This window comes from Mirounga angustirostris, unplaced genomic scaffold (genome assembly GCF_029215605.1).
Source record: "Mirounga angustirostris isolate CCGP_5_RB_7025 unplaced genomic scaffold, mMirAng1.0.hap1 SCAF_15, whole genome shotgun sequence".
NCBI classification, from domain to species: Eukaryota; Metazoa; Chordata; class Mammalia; order Carnivora; family Phocidae; genus Mirounga; species Mirounga angustirostris.
Genome location: NW_026991723.1, coordinates 34,644,411 through 34,659,923, shown reverse-complemented (window position 1 = coordinate 34,659,923; position 15,513 = coordinate 34,644,411). Strand labels below are relative to the sequence as shown.

Sequence of the window (15,513 nt, the reverse complement as noted above, 5' to 3'; positions counted from 1 at the left end):
CAGAGGGACAAGCACACTCCCTATGGAGGAGCAGGGAGCCCAATGCAGGGCTCCATCCCAGGACCCTGGGATCATGTCCTGAGCCGAAGGCAGACACTTAACCGACTGAGCCACCCAGGAACCCAACCATTAATTATTATTCCATTTGTGCATTTAGCCACAAATGAATTAAGTATACTGGACATAACTATCAACTGTAGGAAGAGATCTCAGATATTCATTTCACTACCTTATGAAACTGTCTTCAGAACATGTCACTTGAACTTATGTCCTGTTTCTCCATTCTAACTGAATTAAAAAAAAACAACAACTGGTTCTTACAAAGAAAATATTATCGACAGCAAGTATTTGATTCCTTGGTTAATAATGTGTAATCAGAATAGAAGTAAAAACACACGATTTGAAGTCAAGCCAATATAGGTTTAAAATTCTAGCTTGGCCACTTGCTAGCTATGTCATCCTGGCCAAATTATTGTCTCAGATCCTGTTTTCTCACTTGTACAATGGGGCTAATTATATTTAACTACCAAGGCAGTTGTTAAGACTGGAGGCAAGGCATCAGCCTTGAATCTTTTAATCTCTAGCCACATGATCGAAACATAGGTTTTACAGAACAATATTTAGTATATATAATGCACTCTTCTTTCTTTTCTTTCCTACTTTCATTTCTTTTGCTTAAAAATTGTTCACGACCCACGAGGTTTGTGACCCACAAAAGGTCATGATGCGCCTTTTGAAAACAGTGGAATAGCATAATGTTTAGTATATAATACAGGAGTAACAAGTGATTACTATCATTGTCGTTATGATTATTTTTAGTCTTTTTAGGATGTTTCATTATAGATGAGAATAAAATCTTTCAAGTACTTCTAGGAACTAACTCCCTTGGATGGGGTCCAAAATAGATTCATACTCATTGTATGCTGAATTATGCACTAGAGGGGGTTGTGCTATAGCAAAGTTCCTGTGTGCTATTCATGACAATGTTAGAGCAAAGGAACTAAGAAAATGTCTAGGCCCATTTCTTCATTTTTCTTCACTTAAGTATAGTTTTAAAATATTCTATATTTATTGCTCATTGATAAGTGGGAAAAAACTGACCTAGAACCGGGAGGTCACTAGGAAGAGTTGGGGGTAGGGTGACACTGGGTCATGATATCTGGGTTTTGGGTCTCCTTCTGCCACCAAATAGTTGGGTAACCTTAAACTCTCAGGGATTCAGTTTCCTTACCTGTAAAACTAGGTGATTTCAACAGATGATTAGCTCACTTCTGATGTTCTTCAACTTCAAATCTCCAAACAGTAAACACTCCCAGAGATTATGTGAGATGCCACAGAGTGTTGTTTCATTACAAATCTGCTGTGAATGTATTAATATTTGTATATGGGGTGGCTGTCTTAGCCCATTGCTGCTCAGATGTGCACAGAGTCTGGCTCCTCTGTTTCCTTGATCCCTTCATCCTCAGCAGCATTGCCCTGAATAATGCTGGATTTTGTACAATAATAGCTCAGACTCGATAGTCACCTTCTCCCATTGCTACTTCTTTCTCCAAGATGTTTTTTTATTGTGGGACAGGAGGATCTAGGACCTCCTGGTGTCAGGAAAGTAGGGTCCTTTGGCTAATCTCACTTACTAATACTGTTCTCTGTCTCCTCTTCTTTTTGGATCTCTTTGCTACCTGTTTGTTGCTCATGTTGGTAATGATCATTTCTACACTCTGTAGGTAGTCTAACTGGCTGCCAGTGGGGTAGGTTATTTCCTTAACTACACTCCCAGATGGTAGTCAGACTTCCCAGCCACCATCTTTTAAAATCAGGTCAGATCTGGTCAGACCTCCTTAAAAGTGGCAGAAGGATGCGTGTCTGTCCACCAAATGCAACATAAAAGGATTATTAGGGTTTTAAAAACTTTCTTTTTTTTTTTCCTCTGACATCCAACTTTGCAGGAGGAAAATGGGGCTTGCCAGTTTATGGAGGAGGATGTGGCAATGAGAAAGACAAATCAGTTTACACCTTGAGTGAGAATCACCTGTGTGGAGGCTCAGATTTCGGAATCCATCCTTAGGGCACAGGGGCAGGGAGGGGCCCATCATAACCTGTTCAGCCTTTCAGTTCCTCATGTCATCAGAAAGACTGGAGGGTAAACCTGGCTCTGGGGGTGACTTGAACAGATAGAAATTTCTTCTTTTTACTATAAGGCTAACCATTAAAAAAAAGTACAAGGAAGAGTCATGCCAGAATGATCCCCACCCCCAAAATTGCTGGAAAACTAAACTTAATTTAGCAAGACTCCTGGCAAAAATATGTGGCTTCTTTTTGGAACACAAAAGGGGCAGAGGATTACTGACCAACCCTTCAGTGTGTTTCAGGAGTACAGCATGCAGATGGTGGGAACAAATGGGCAGCTTGAGACAACAGTCAGGATGCCGGCTCTTTAGTCCGAACCTAAGAGGTCTGCTTACCTTTGCCCTTTCAAAAACAGCCTCCAGCCTGCAGGGATAAGTATTGTGTGTATATGCTGGCCTGAGTGTAGAATGAGCAAGGGAGGTGGCTGGAGGCCCTGCCTTTACTTTATTTTACCTTTCTGACCAAGTTTCTAATAAAATTGTGGTAGGCCAATTGCCAGTGGTGGCTTCCAGCTGCTGACTTTTTCCACATGCTGGAGATCCTGTGAGGAGGAGTGAAGAAGGTTAAAATGTGCCTGTGAGCTAACAATCCATCCAGTGTGTTCTGTGGATGAAGGGTTCACAGATGAAGCTTGTGTAGCGGAACAACTGAGTGCGTGTCTAGGGAGGGGGCTTTATGGTATTCTTCAGAGAAGCGGGGAGCAGTGAATTTCCAACATCCTAAAAAGCAAATAGCATGGAAGCAAGACGAGAGTTATCCCACTAAGGATGATTCGATACTTCCCTTTCTTCCTCTCTGACTCTAAAGTAGATCCTACGAGCATCCCCGAATAAGACTGCCAAGGTGAACTGGGGCGGACACAAACGGTCTCATCAACGCGCGCTCCTTATATTATTATAACTGCTTTGAATGGGGGCGCGATCAGCATTTTTTTCCTCCAGTGTGCCGGGATGCAGAGCAGGAGAGCAGGAGGCACCCGGGTGTGCATCTCTTAGGAGATGAGTGAATTTGTTAGAGGGGGTCTTTTCTGGCCTGGTGGATGGATGCTGGGGAGTGACGTCACCCCGCCCCTCCTCTGCGTGTGTGTGTGTGTGTGTGTGTGTGTGTGTGTGGTGTGCGCCTCCTTCACCCAGCTCTCCTGCCTGCCCCTCCTTCGTCCGGCTCTCCGGCCCTTTCAGTGGGTCAGTGGTCCAGATTCAGGGATTCGCCAGCGGGCGCAGCGGGCCTGGCTCTCCCTGCGCCCGGGCGCACCCACACTCACACTCTCGCGCTGGCAACGCGCACACACAATCTCCCAGCGCGGGGGCACCGCGATTCCGTGGGATCCCCAGCACGGTTACGAGGATTTTAGAAATCACCCAGGCAAGGAAACAAAGAAAGAAGCTTTCCGATCACTTTCCTGAGCTTTTTCATTTAATTTCCCCACCAAAATCACCTCGCCTCCAACCGTAACCACCAGGTTCACGCCAAGTCCAAGGACTGGGCTGGACTGGCCATCCCACCTCCTGGCTCTTGACTCCGCTCGGGCCGGTCTCTAGGCTTCGCCTCGCCTCCTCTCCCCTGCCTCCCTTCTTTCCCCGCCGGCCTCAGTTTCTGGTTACCTCTCGCGTGCGCTTCACTTTTGGGGGGAAGAAGAGACGAAGGGGAGGGAGGCGCTGAGGGGGGCAGCCGAGTTGCTATTTGTGGCCAAAGAATCCTCTTTAAAAGAAGCAGCGGCAGGAAGGGGGAAACCAGAGAAGAGGAGGGAGGAGAGGAGACCCGGCCCCGGACCCCCTAGCCGCGAGCAGCGGAGCGTCGAGGAGCGGGAGGAGGAGGCAGAGCAGGAGGAGCAGGAGGAGCAGGAGGAGGGAGAGCAGACACAGCGGCGGCGGCCGCAGCTGCGGAGCGAGTGCGGGGCGAGCAGGAGGAGCGGGAGGAGGAGAAACCGCCGCGGAAGCCTCCGGCTCAGAAGGGCCGGGAGGACGGCCCGGGAGGAGGAGGAGGAGGCGGAGGAGGAGGAGGAGAAGGGGGTAGGGGTGGAGGGAGGGCGGGGGGACGCGCTCCTCTGGATGCTGGATTTCGGGTTTTGGGACTCACTCGCTGACTCTCCTCCACTTCCTCGCTCCGGACTGGGCTGGCCGTTCGAGGGCCGGGCGGCGGCAGCGACCGGGGGGACTCCCGCGGCGGCGGCCGCAGCTCGGCGGGATTAAATTGGCCGCCCAGAGGCGGCGGCTTGGGCAGGAGCGGGCTGCGCGGCCGTGGCGGGGCGCGAAGGCGCTGGGGAAAAGTGCTGGTGGCGGCGCGGGAGGCGGTGGCGGCTGCGGCCCGGAGCCAACATGACCAGGTAAGTCCCCGAGTGACCCGGTCCGGCCCCCTGTGCCCTCCCCTCCCTGCGCCAGGGGCTTGCCTGAGCCGGCTCCGGCGGCCCGCTCCTACCGGGCCGGGGCTTCCCACTCCCGCGTCCGCGAGCCCAGCGCCCCGGCTCCGGAGCGCACACAGTTGGCTCTTCTGAACCTCCTTGGGCAGAGGTCCTCCCCTGCACGGTTCGCTTGTCGTTTAAAACCTCAGACCAAGGGAGAGTGGCAATTCTAGAGAATGAGGGTGTTGGTGTATGTGTTATTTGTGCGACCCCCGCTCTCTCCTCCTAGGGTGGGTAGAGTATTGGGGAAATGGAGGAGCTGTGGGGCAATCCGACCCTACCCAGGAGGGATTCTGCCTCTGCATGTATCTATATCTATCTATCTTTTTTTTTTTTTTTTAAGAGGCAGTGATTACTGTTTTAAGGAGGGCTGGTTATGGTGAGGGGGCGAATTCTTTTTCTTTCTTCCCTCCGAACTAGTGGGGGGAAGGAGAAATAGCAGGAATCAAAGTCTACACGGCTGCCATAGAGGAGGGGGATTGTTTTGGAGACCTTTCCATGGCAGAATCAAAGATCCTAGTTCTGCTACGGGAATCTGCTATTCTCACTCCTTCCGTAGGGAAGGGAAAGCAGAATTTATAATGAAAAATCCAAGTTGTAGGAAACAATTTAAAAAGAAAGCCACAACAAACCAAAGCTTCTTGGCTTTTCCGTCGATTTATTGTAGCTTTTATGTAGGCATGTAGAAAACTTGGATTGTTTATGAGGTTGATTTTCATTTAGAAGCATTAACAAATGAAGTCAGTTTTCTTATGCTTAAAAAAAATTCTTGAACACTAAAGTGTGAGCTTGGCTTTCACTAATTGGGTGTTCTAGGGTTCTGAATAGTAGTTCAATTCTCCAAAACCGGGACTATCACATCTACTTGTATTGTTTCCAGATTGCCTCCCAGTACACGACTTGCCTAATGTCTCTGTTTTCTAAAATTCTTAGAGTGATCCCCCAAGACCAAGCTACAGTTTGTGCCTTAAGCACCCAAGACGATTCCCGAGGGTTCACTCTTCTTGTATTTTGTCTTAAAGTTTTTTTTTTTCTTCTTATAGATGCCTATAGACACAGTGGCAGTGACTTAACAGAGCTTAGCACACTCATTTTGAGCCTCTTAGAGACTAGTAACTGCTTGTGACTTGAGATAGATTTGCTGTTGGACTTCCAGAGCTACAGACATGGACCTTTCCCTTTGATGTGTACTTTCCAACCATCCTGTAATAACACGAATATGGGGAGTTAGTCCAACCGTTCATACTTTTGACTATTTTGGCTATTCTGTCTGTATGAAAGTGTACACACCCACTACTCAACTTGAATAAAACCAAGGTGATGTACCAGGACTTGAAATATACTGATTTAAAAGAAGATTTAGATGATACCTACCTAAAGATTGTGTTATGTTGGTAATATGATGATATCCAGGACAATGCTTAGTAGATATTATACTTATTTTGAAAGCAAATTCTGTTACATGCCACAGATAGATATTATTTTATTGACTTAGCAAAGAGAATAAATTTTCAATGCTAGGTGTCCGAATTCTTGAAATAGACATCCTAAATGGACATAGAAAGAAAATTTCCCTACCTCCCACCTCCTGTAATTATGTACTGTACTTTGCTTTTCAATGGAGCTAGCAATTCTGTGACAGATTTTTAAAATTCACCCTCATGCTATCAGCTATTATTGTACTTTCAAAGTGTGAAATTGACAAGCTGGTCAGTTTCATGAATTCAGCTGTCAGATTGTGTCCAGTTAAAAATTGCTAAAAGCTGTAAATGTGCCTGCCTGGAATTTTCTTTTGTAAAAGAAAGACAGCAAGAGGATGAGGATTAAGGGGTGTTATTAATTGTACATCTTTTAAAAATAGGTGCACTCCAATGTGAGTTTTATCACTGGCTGTTGTTGGGAAATACATGTCGATTTCTACTATTTTAAAAGTGGCCTTCAGTTTGTATCAGTATTTCATTTAAAACAGTTAGCACTTTACTTAGAAATTATCTGTTCTTAAAGCCCTCAGTATCCTAAGTATAATAAGAATGAAATTCAAAGAGGAAAATTGCCTCTCAAATATATCTTAATATATTTGAGTAATATATCACTTTTTTGTAATGACATGTAAAGAGGTGGATGTTAAATATTTTATTGTGGAGATTATGTAACACAAATTCTTCCTGGACCAGTGCAGTGGTAGTTATTAAAGTAATGAAATGTGGTGATCTACTTTAATATATATGTATTTTGGTAGATAACTATGAAAGTAAAACTGATTAAAGTATTAAATACAATGACTTGATTTGCCTTTTAATAATGACATTCATGTAAAGCCAGAATATCTCCAAGTGGAAAACTGAGAATCGGAATCCCCTCATCTGCTGCTGTCCGCTGAGCCACTAGGGGCCTGTATTACTGTTCTTATATCCAGGAGATACCCTTGTACGGCAGATGCAAACCCTTCCTAGAGAGACATTAAAAAAAAAAAAAAAAAAAAAAAAAGTAGGCAGTCCCCTAAGTTTTTGTTTGTTTTTAACCTATTAACTCATGCTCTAGTGTTAGCCACAGACATTGATTGAAGAGTTTTTCAAGAACATTATTTACAGAGCTTCTCTGAAACTATGATGGTGTAAGGTGATTTTTTCATATAAAATGTGAAACAAAAGAAGTATTTGTGTAAATTCATATGTGATCCCAGATTCTCAGTGTATGTCAAGGATAAACAAGTAGGAACATTAATAACTTTTTTTTTATTGGACTGATAAGGAGGTTATTTGCATAATATAGGGTTAAAAGATAAATGAAGCAGAATTACTTTAAGGAAAGTGTAGTCGTAGATTGATGGTGTGATTAAATTCGCTTTGTAAGGTGCTGTGCAAGTTAGTATGGAAGGAGAATCTGAGTCTCTGACTCATTTAGTCAGCATTTGAGGGACCTGGACTGAAGATGCACTACACATTTTTAAGTGTCAGTTTCACAAATTTGAAATCGACCAGCCGTGGCTATCTTGATGGACATTAGGCAATAAGGTCAAGTATACTTACACTGTTCTTTTGTTGATTTTCAGTTTTTCAAACTGACAAGGGTGACTGTTGGTAAGAGAGCACACTACCAGCATTTGCATATTGGATTTCCTTCAGACCCAGCTTGATTTATCAAGCCATTAAACAATTCTATTTTTAAAAAGATGCTATGGATAAATAAGAATTCATTAACATAATCCCATATGAAAAGTGCCATTTCAGGAAAGATGGATTTCTCAAGGTGATTTTGCTTTAAAACTACTCTTCTTCAGTTTCAGCTGTGTATTTGTGGGTAGTCTGAGAGGTGAATATGTGTGTGCTCTAACTTGTGTTCCTGAGAGCCTCAAACTTTTAGACTCACATCTTTAAATCTATGCACTTAATCTTTGCTCATAGGTACCCTTTTAGTTCCCCCGAAGTTCCTGGTTATCTCACAAAGGAACTCTAGCTTTGACAGAGTGTGCTCAACTTAGTGGCCACAGAATATACCTTTAGGATTGGCATTACAAGATACATGAAGTGCTAAATATACAAATGTAAGTATTCAGTTTTCCAGAGTACTCGAAGAATATATTGTTGTTGTTTTTTTTTCCTATTTCCTTAAAGGGACAGTAGTTTTTGGTTGAAAAGTTTAGTGTGAGAAAATAAGTTATATTTTAAGTCAGGCCTACTCTGGGTGCCTTATTGCCTTAATGGAGCTATTTACCTTTTCTTTGTACTGTTTGGTTTCTTTGAAAAATTCGTTTTGGAAAGCTACTTACTAGTGATGGCACAAAGGCAATGTGCAGCCTGAAGCAAAGTCAGTATTTAAAAACATTTCTTTTTATATTACTAATGATTTGCCAAGAAAGAGCAACGAGAGGAGTTATTCTCTCTGTGCACTACAAGATTGAGGATTCCCGTATAACACATCATCTAAGAAATCTGATAATGTGGAAGAAGATTGCTTAGAAGGGATTTGTCAGTGAATTTTATTCCAACAAACATCACTTGTTTAAGCTTCTGTAATTTCATAACACAGTGACATTTCCACCAAAGGAATTGTTTGGGAATATGTTTTCTATATGGATAATTTCATTTGCTTCTAATTAGTAGTTGATAACACTTTTAAAAATTTCATGCTTGGCTTGCATTTATTTTGACAATTGAAGTGTCCAACTCCCCCCCCCCCGCCATTTTTTAAATAAAAATGTATTTCAGCTCTTCACAATTAAGCCCTTAAAAAAGACAGCTGAAAGAATATATGGCTTGTGCTTCCTGATTGTTCATTATACGAAATTATAGCCTTAGATGTAAAAGTTCAGCATTTTCTTTGCGTCATAAGTCTTGGGGAGGTCAAAGAGCAAATACTTATACGTTACAGCAGTCTCTGACCTAATGCAACCTAAATAATAAAGTCATGACAGTGGTGCTAGACTGAAGCATTAATGAAATAGAATTCTTATAAGAAGTATTTCACAAAATTACATTTGGGTCTTCTGCTCCTCGCTTCCCCTTGAATAAATTACCCAGTTGCTTTCATGTAATCAACAGTCAGTTTGCATTTTCTTCTTTTAACATTTGTCATCAAATATTTTTAAGACTTCGGCATTAAAGTAATTTAAGTATTATGACCACATATATTGCCATATTCTCAAAACAACGTGTCGGGGGAAAAAATGACTAAAATCGTGCCTGTAATGTCCTGCTTTCTCCCTCTCCAGATAATCCATTTGGTATCTTTCTGTTCATTATTTTCTATTTGATGCTGATATATATTTAATTGGATCATGTCAATACTTGTCAGTTTGTCTATAGCTTTTTTAAAAATTACAAAAAAATAGAGCAAAACTGAACTTTTTATTCACTTTTCAATCTTTACTGTCCCTCAAATCAAATTCCTATGTGTCATGGATCAGTAAATGAAAGAATTGACAATTTGGAAAGCTAAGACAACTAGTTTTGTCTGTAAGCCAGCAGATCAGGTGTACCAGTAGATAAGTAATATTGAGACAACTTAGATGATCCTTACTCCCCACCTGCAGCAAGCAAGCCTCGCTTTCCTTTGCAAATGACTGCTCTTAGGTGGCAGGCTCTTCTTCGGCTCCTTTAGCATATATTACAATATACAAAAGCGAAAGCAACCATCTGAGGCTGGGCTTTCTCCAAAGCCTTTGGATTTTCACTGACCAGAAACCCTGTTTAACTTGACATTCAGAAAACGATGTCAGGAGCGTTGTGACCTTCACCACATTGTTATTTACTGGATTTAAGCTCTGTAACTCTTGTCAGTTTCATGAAATTGATTGAATTTATAAATTCTTAATTGTCTTTTTTAACAGCCTTTGGGCTATATTCCTCAATGCAGCAGTAGCTAACTAAATTGAGATTGTGAATTACAAAGAGAGAATAGCACTTCTCAGTATTGTTTTGGGATTAGGAGATATTGTACTTTCAAATATATAAAATGATCATCGTAATCATTGGGTCACAAGTCATAAGAGACTTCTGTTTTAAGCTTCAGTAAATCAACTCCTTTTATTAACAAAAAAATTTGTGTTAGTACTGATTTTATAAATAATTGAAAATTAGTTCTTTTTTTTTTTAAAGATTTTGTTTATTTATTTGAGAGAGAGAGCACAAGCAGAGTGAGCAGCAGGCAGAGGGAGAAGCAGGCTCCCCACTGAGCAGGGAGCCCCACATGGGACTCGATCCCAGGACCCTGGGATTATGACCTGAGCTGAAGGCAGATACTTAACTGTCTGAGCCACCCAGATGCCCCGAAAATTAGTTCTTATTTAATCCTGCTAGTACATAATGTATATAAAGGTAATGCTAAAGATTGTAAAATCTTGACTTCCTTCCTTCCTTCCTTCCTTCCTTCCTTCCTTCCTTCCTTCCTTCCTCCGTCCCTTCCTTCCCCCTTCCCTGCCTCCCTCCCTTCTCTTCTCCTTTTCTTTCTTTTGCTGCAGTGAAAAGAACATAAATTTGATGCAAGCAGAACTGAATTTATACATTAGTTTTGTCGCTTATTCGTGGAATCTTGAGGGAAGTTACATAACATTTCGAAGTCTCAGTTTCATCATTTATAAAGTGGAGAAAATAACCATAGATATAATGAAGATCCAATTAGATAATAAGAATTTGTCTTATTTTTCATAAAAAAAAATCATGGATGTAAGAGTATGTAAGGAACATGTTATATTCATTAATGCTAGTTTCTCGGATAGAATTCTGCTGTCTTTGGCTATCTGCTATAAATTATTGCTACCTGACTTAAAAATTAGGACTTGTTGGTTATGGATGTTTTGTGTATGTTTGTTCAATTTGCACTGTTGTGTACTTGCTACCATTACTACAGATGCTGGAAGTACAGTTTTTTTCCAGCATGTGTATTGAAGTCTGTATCCATCAGTATGTCATGGGACACTATCTCAGAAAGCTTTTAAAGCAAAAGCTAGAAATGATTTTACCTAAAATATACAAAGAGCATTTTGCTTAAAAGTCAAAAATGTATTAATAGATTCTTGTTGATATTTGATGTGGAGCTGTGGTCTGGGGGAAGAAATGTTTAGAAAAGCACTTAATTAAAATAGTGAACCAAAAGAATTGCCTTTTTTTTCTTTAATGGTAGTGCATCTTAGAAAGCTCCTTAGCTCTTTGCCCAGTGCAGCTGTCCTTCCCTGAAAGATCAGGTTTCAAGAGCAATGATGGATGGTGGGTGCCTGTAGCCAGTTGTGGGGTTTGTTCTGAGGTCAAATGTATTGATGGAGGATAGGAATTTACTGCCTTCTGTCTCTCCCTAAGATCTGCCAGTACAATTTCACAGAGAAAAATTAGACTAGACACATCAAATGCTGATCCAGTGTTCCATTATAGGTCAAAAAGACATTTGTTTTCAAAGTTTAAAATAATTTTTTCTCCCATTCCCCCTTCCTCATGTTCTATCCCAACTGAAAGGACCTCTTGATCGTGTGCACTAATGGTTTACTGAGCAAGTAGACCTTGGCCTCTCTGTAAAACAATTCAAACTACTTGCTACAGTAACTTAATTGAAATATTACTCAATGATTTTAAGAGAGAAACAAAATAATGTGTCTACCAGTTTTCATGTTTCTGTTTGAAACAGTTCAGTATGTTTTTTAGGTACATGGTTTTATATCTTATTTTAAATGGATCTATCAAGATTGTTTGGATAGTTAGGAATGATAGTAGTCTATTGGAAATGACTTAAATATTTTGAATCCACTTAATGACCAAGGAATGATTTTCACTTTTTTCCTGGGGGGAAAAGGGAGGGGATTTTAGTATTTTTAGAGGAATAAATTTTGTGAAACATCTTCCATTGGAAACATCCTATAAATGGTAGTCATTCTCTCTGAGTTCTTTCTTTGGCACTTTTTTCATCAACATTGTTTCCTCTTTGTCTGATGTTTTGGCCTCTGTCTCTCCATCTTCATCCTAAACACTTTTATTGTCATTTTCTCTGTGGCCCTCTTCAGGTCGCCATTTATCCCGTCTTCTGTTATATTCCTAACCACCTCTCACAGAAGCAATAATTTCTGCATAGATGACCTTCAAAATAAATTTCCTAACCTCTTAATGGAGTTCCAGACCTGATTTTTTATCTGCTTCTTAGATGGTTGAGAAATAGAAGTCTCTCCTGTATCCCACACTCTGCATTTCATAAACCTAAAACATTATCTTCCATCCTACTCAAATTGACTTTTTTTTCCTTGGTGCCTCATCATCTGATTTATCCCTGCACTAGAAACTTGGGCGTCACCTTTATCTCCTCCCTTCCTTTCATTCTTGTCCCTATTCAATTTTGCAGGTTTGATTCCTGTAATCTCTTTTAACCTTATCACTCCCTTTCCACTGCTCCCTTTCCCATGTTGTTGACACGCTCCGCACACAATTCATAGCTGCCTAGGCGATCTCTGTGTGCTCACACTTCTCTCCATTCTTCCTAGAAACTTTCATTTCTGAAATGCCAACCTTCTCAAGTCTGCATGCTCAAGTGCCAAATCCTCAATACAGCAGTCCAAGCACTTTGCAGTTGAACCCTAACCTGCTTGGCCCGCAGCCTCCCTCACACAACTCCAGATGCTCATCCACCTACAGTGTTCAGAGCCCCGTCGGGTTTTGGCAGTACTGTCTCTGGAATCCCCTTTCTCTACCAGCTGTCCTAACTTGCATCCCTTGAAATCCTTCTAATTATTCTCTCATTTTCTAATTCTCAGCTGAAGTACTGTGCCCTTTTCCTTGAATTTAGTTCGAGTTGAATTTAATTGAAACCACGAATGTAAAGAATAATTGTTCATTTGAAACCTCTTATGATGCTCATGATACCGAGATAGGTAAAAACCAAATTTCTGTTAATTTTTGTGATTTTGGAAGTACAGTAGCAGTGGTTGATGTGTGTCAATTCATACGAGTGATTGCTAGAATTTGCTGAGTACTTACTATGTGCCAGGCATTCAGCATAGCACTTTTTCTTGAGTACCATATTTAATCTCTAAAGTAACTGTGTATAAGTTTGATGCTTTTATTATCACCAGTTTATTTAGGAGGAAACTGATTAATGGAAAGGTTAAGTGACTTGCCCAAGGTTGCATAGCTAGAAATAGTAAAGAAGGAACTTAAAGCCAAGGGTTTAAGTCAAGTGATCTTACAGTCCCAACTCTCACCTGCTCCCGTCTTAACCCTCAATATATGCTCGTGTCTGACAGGATTTTTAAAAAAATTATTTCACATATACCAGGCAAATAAAACCAATATGGTGCTTTCTTGACCCAAATTCAGGAAGAATCTTAGGTGTTAATGTAGGTTGTCCCTCCATCATTTCCGATGAGTCTCTTCTCCTTTCTCTGGTTTGGACTCTAGGCATTGATTTTTTTTTTTTTTTCTTTATACTTAAGTTGTTTGGATTAGATGGCCTTTTTGTGGCAGTTGCCTTTCAACTCCAAAATTATATGCTTTTCCGGCCAGTGACACAACAGCCTGAGCTCTGGAGCAGAAGTGGTTAAACAAAATATTTCCACCGAGAATAGTTTTTAAAAATCACAAAGGCTGGCATTTTCAAAACTGCCCAACAGGTAAGGAATCAAAGCATTTTTATAAAGAGAAATATGGATCCAGCAGGATTATCTGAGGAGCAGCCTCCCATCAAAGAAATGAAATTATGCCAACTGACTGATATATATGCATTCTATTTATTGGCAGCCTGCCCTACACAGTTGTATCTGGGAAATGTAGTCAATTATAATGTCTCTTCTAAAATACTCTATTTCTACTGCTTACCTGTTAATTTCATTATCAATAACAGATGGATGATTTGATAAGTTTTTCTGCATTTAATCTATTTTGTGAAGGTTTACCTTTTTTCTTTTTTTGTGAGGCTTCCGAGGCCTATTTCTGATTAATTATGATTTTATAAATAATACAGTACAGGATTTACATTTGTTTGATGATTTGGAAAATTTTTTTTTTCTCTGGCAACAAGGCACCCTGAAGTTTTAAATCAGACATGGTACATAAAATAAAGTTACATGGAAAATGCTCTGGTCTTTTATGACTCTTACAGAATATCAACAGTTAAGTCTTCTTTGCCCAGGCTTCTAAATGCTTCTCACAATCATACACTGTCTTGTCTAGCCATGTTTTCCTATGAGTTTATCTATAAACACAGCCTCCAAGAAGCCTGGAGAGGGGTATCCTATCTTCTTTGGGTAATGTGTAGTCAATCTTAATAAATGTGTTTTAATGATAACAGTTACAAATTAAGAATGACAAGTTAAATAATTGTTGTTATGCATATTCAGGCACTACCAAAGAAATGATTGCCTAAATGCATTTGAGTCTGATTTTACTGTTATCTAGACTCAACTTGATCTGATTTAGTTTTACCGAAAAAATTAGGAAATCCATAATTTAAATTTTGATTTAAAATTTGTCACTTAAAATCTGTTTTCTCTAAATAACTTGTTGTCTCAAGTATGCTAAAATTAATATTAACTTCCTTTCAACCGAATTATTCACTATCTTCTGATATTTTAGCTGACATCTGTTGGCAAGGTCCCCATCATCTTTTGCCTGGTTTGCAGCCTTTCTGTGTTTAGTTGGGATCACACTATAGTTGCTTCTATGCTCTGTAGCCAGTGTGATCTTTAAGAAACTCAAATCTCTGTTTCTCCTCCAAATATTCCTATGGTTCCACATTTCCTTGAAATATGGCTTGAAATATGCAGCAGAAGTCACCTGGCCTCTGGTATCTTTCCCTCTGCCTTGTCTCTTACCACCTTGCCATTCTTACGTTCATTTTCTCTGTTCCCTTTGTCCCACCCTCAATGAATGTGCATTCCAGCAACATGAAAGTATTTGCTGTTTCCAAGATGCACTACTCTGACTCTTCTCTCTGTAATTCTGAGCATGTCTTCTCTCTTCCAGGTGTAAAGTCCCTTCCCCTTCCATTTTTGCCCGAGTCACCTCTTCCTTCAGGTCTTATCTTGGCTGACAACTCTTCCAGGAAGACTCCCGTTCTCCCAAGACTGAATACCCTTTATGCACTAAACAAGCACTGAATAAATTTGACATGTAACATGTATCATAATGCATTGCAATTGCTTATTTATGGTCTGATGGATTACAAATTCTTTGAAGCTGAAACCCATGTCTTGTTCCCAGTGGGATCTCTAGTACCTAGCCCATGGCCTTGCTCAGTGTAGTCCTGATATTGGCACATTGTTGTAAAGTATTCCGTGAACAAATCAAGTGTGAGCAGAAAAGTCAGAGATAGATTAATTCGTGGCCCAAATCTTATAACCCATATGCTTAATATTTAACTCTACAATTTATGATAATATCAGTTGCTCTTAAGTAATTAATTTTTATTTTACTTGAGCTAAGTTTCACTTACCTAGTTCTCTACCAAACCATGACAAAGCCAAATCTGAGTATACTGTGTGTATCTATTCATATGTCACTAGACAAGACAAATCT

The 15,513-nt window shown here is 40.5% G+C and overlaps 1 protein-coding gene across 2 annotated transcripts in view; it reads left to right on the top strand.

Moving 5' to 3' along the window:
* Positions 1-15,513, top strand: part of PTPRD (protein tyrosine phosphatase receptor type D) — a 2,419,801-nt gene that overhangs the window by 1,859,394 nt on the left and 544,894 nt on the right. The window contains exon 1 of one of the 2 annotated variants that reach the window (XM_064580092.1): positions 4,143-4,450. The exons of the other annotated variant lie outside the window; for it this stretch is intronic. The gene's annotated coding sequence lies outside the window, so the exon portion shown is untranslated. Of the gene's footprint in view, positions 1-4,142; positions 4,451-15,513 lie in introns of those variants that run through there. 2 annotated transcript variants of the gene reach the window in all.